At 40.9% G+C, this 3417-nt stretch overlaps 1 protein-coding gene across 2 annotated transcripts in view; it reads right to left on the bottom strand.

Moving 5' to 3' along the window:
- Positions 1–3417, bottom strand: part of AADAC (arylacetamide deacetylase) — an 84586-nt gene that overhangs the window by 65832 nt on the left and 15337 nt on the right. For both annotated transcript variants that reach the window (XM_085302848.1, XM_085302849.1), the window contains one exon: positions 1819–1991. The gene's annotated coding sequence lies outside the window, so the exon portion shown is untranslated. The remainder of the gene's footprint in view (positions 1–1818; positions 1992–3417) is intronic.

Here is a 3417-nt window from a genome sequence, read left to right as displayed (position 1 = left end):
GGTTACAATTTGCATAGCAAGAAAAGCAAACTGAGCTCAGCCTCCGCAACAGAGCAACACTGACTTCAGAGGCAGCAACTCCTGCAACTGCTGCTGCTAGACCTTAGATACAGGTGTTGTTCAAGCTGCGCACCCAGCATTACACAGCTGTGTTGCCTTCTGCACAGCTGGGCACTGTATGATTTGTACAATAAGCGGTCAGAGCAAAAGATGTGAGGAAGGGTGTCTAGAATAGCTATGGGGAGTCCCAACAAACTCACTGCACTCTCCCACATAAATATAGGCCAAACTTTCTGGTTCACACTGATGTGGAAGTGCAAGACCAGAGAACRAAACCCACTTAATTGAAACTTGAACCATTTCAACAGGGTTTGATAAGAACCTAACTACAGAGACYCAATACCAAGTGCAGAGAGATATAAACTGAGTTTTGTAGTGGTAACTCCGGTTGTTCACAAGCCAGACCTCTCATGCTCTGCACCACACTTCCCCACCGCTGCACTAGAGAAACCAACATGAATGGCACTTAGTCTCCTACTGACCAGGTATATATAAATCACATGCACAGATTATTTGGAAAAAAATAAAAATCCCAAATAGCTCCTTATCCTTCTCCAAGTTTTCACCAACCCGTGAAGTGAAAGCACTTTCCTAACATTATTGTTCTGMGGGTAAGGCCTCTTGGGGTAAGAGGAGGTTAAGGCTGATTGCTTACATGTCAAAAAAAAATACATTACACATGAATGTAAAAGGATTTACACTATTTCTTACACAGCCATGACAGAGGATCCTGTGTTCTTGGTTATGCATCACATAGCTCTTCATCCTTTGTAAAATGCTTTTAAGAAGGAAATGAAGTTAAACAATCTGCCTGTGTTGCCCCTGCTCTCTGTTTTGGGATTTATTAAACTATCAGAGCTCAAGTAAAGATCAGATATCATGTGCTTTTACCTCTAGCCATTTTTTTCCTATACTTTGAAAGCTAATATCAGTCCTCCAGGGACTTATTCAAAAGATTAAAGTCTTTCATAAAAAAAATCAGAAGGACCCACACAGTATCACCCTCTTGAAAACCAAATTATAGATGTAGCATAAGAACGTTMTATTTCTTATTCAGATCTGTACCTTTCTGAGTCCCACTCTGACAGTTAATCACTCCACTTCACAATTTTCATTCCCAATAAAGAATTTGAATGCACGAGTGCACAGTTTTCATTTCATGAGTGATCACATTGCCTTTTCCAGGGTCTACTAATTCCAATTGTTCCCCCTACGTGTAACAGAAATACTGTCACTACCTTTTCTATTTCCCAGAACAGGGCAGATGGAATCAGTCACCACTGACACTTGAAAGTATAAACTGCTACATACTATCATCCTGCTGTCTGTTGAAACTTCCTCTTTTCCTATTATCTTCCCACTAAAGAGATGCTGTAGGAAGCATTTCTAAAATTGCATGGTATTGGTCACAACATTTCCCCCTTCGCCTCCTCTCCCACTTTTTTTTCTTTTTTTTTGCACTACTTATAGGAAAAAGTTGGATCAGAAAGTCTAGCTAAAATAGAATTAGCTGTTTCAACTTACCCATCTAGCTTTAATTCGTTAAAATAACGTGCTGYAGAATTAATCAGTAGCTGTCTTGTATCTCCCTTTCACTGTCCTTCAGACAACTGCGCAAGCTTTTAGGGTGCTACGTATGGTSTTTCCAATGCTATGTAACAGAACTCCAGAAATGGCAGAGACAGAGATAGAGCTAAGCGAAGAACGAAAGTGAAATTTTCAGTGAGGTGTGGAGGCATGCAAAAATGGCCTACCTACCTGCCCAGTGGAGCTGGAAGGGGACCTGTATGCTCAGTTATTCCTTTCTCACTCGGATGTTACCTTGAGAAGGGCAAGATGAAGACTGCATTTTGCATAGTAAGGTCACAGCAGGGTCCTGTCCTGAGACAGAAAAGAGCCATCCATAGCCAGTTCCAAATACTTCTTAGGTCCTATTTTGAGACAAAGAGGGAGGCAAAAATAAGCAATGGGAGCTGGTCCCCCACTGATTATCAAACATTCTTTATGAACAGTTCATTCCCATTTCCACTAAAGCAAGAAAAATAATCACAGCTATTTGCTGCTTCTTCAGGTCCAGACAGGAAGGAGACTTACATCTTAAAACTTAGATAAGCCAAAGCTACAGAACAGATTGGTCATGTATGATAGTTTACAGGAAGGGGTTTCATCTAACCTCAAGTAATCAGGACAGAATAGGCAGACACTCAGATGCACACACAGACTTACTCAAAATGGCTTTAGTTCAGACTAGGACGGTATCCACACTAGCAACGGCTCAGAAAACAAATACTTGGCAACAAAGAGGCTAACCACAGAAAATGCTGCTTGCAGGGTACTTAACTGTACTTCCATTTTCATTTTGTTTAAGTATGTGTGCAGAAYGCCAGTATGAGAGCAGCGCTCAAGMAGCAGCAAGGGTAGCATTTTCTCTTGAGACAGATCTATTACACATAATTATAGAATTACGGTATCTTGCATAATAATTGCATTTGTAGAAATAATCGTAATTAGTCCTTCTTTCCCATCTTCCTTCCTTTTTGTACTGAGACACTAAGAATCCTTGAAACTACTTTACGAGCCTCTATACCAATGACAGGTATGAACTGCTGCTTCATTAAACACAGCGTTATTAGCTACCAACGCAACTTAGACTTTTGCTGTGACTTACATTAACAGTTAAATAAATACAAACATAAAAAAATTGGAAGAATTGCATTAAATAGTACAGCAATAGCATTTAACACGAGGACCAGAGTGTTCGCCAGACTTAGGCCTTGTACATCCACAACTGAACGGAAACCAGAGTGGAGATGGGAGTTAATGTTTTTGCTATAGCAGTGCAATGAACTCATTGCTGAAAATTACAATATACAGAGAATATAAAAATAAAACAAAAACCAGGTGTAACACATGAGCAAAGTCCAAGTGCCAGTGATTACAATTTTTGCCCCATAAGTGGTTATAGCACTTAATGGTATTGAGGCCACAGTCAGGAAGAATGATATACAGTCAATACCATCATTAAATTGAAAAAGCAGGAGAGAATCGGCTACTTTAAATACCAAGGCTAAAATCTGGAAGAGGAAGAACTGTGTGGGGGGGGAAGAGTATCAGTCAAATTTACACATTTCCTAGCAAAGCCATTTCCCATCTTATTAAAAAAAAATAACATGTGATACACACACACACACTGTATGATCAGCGTAAGTTTAAAAAAGAAAAAAGAAAAGGAAAGGGGAAGAAAAGGTGTTTTAATCGCGAGCTCGTGCTCGTTCCCGCACGCCCCTCGCCTCCGSGAACGCGCCGCCGCCCCTCACGGCGCCGCGCGAAGGGCGGGAAGCGCAGGGAGGGGGGGCG

The sequence above is a fragment of the Rhea americana genome, unplaced genomic scaffold (genome assembly GCF_003343005.1).
Source record: "Rhea americana isolate MKP2758 unplaced genomic scaffold, rheAme1 scaffold_193, whole genome shotgun sequence".
In the NCBI taxonomy this organism is placed as follows: domain Eukaryota; kingdom Metazoa; phylum Chordata; class Aves; order Rheiformes; family Rheidae; genus Rhea; species Rhea americana.
The sequence above is the reverse complement of the archived record's forward strand: the minus strand, read 5'-3'. Positions and strand labels throughout refer to the sequence as shown.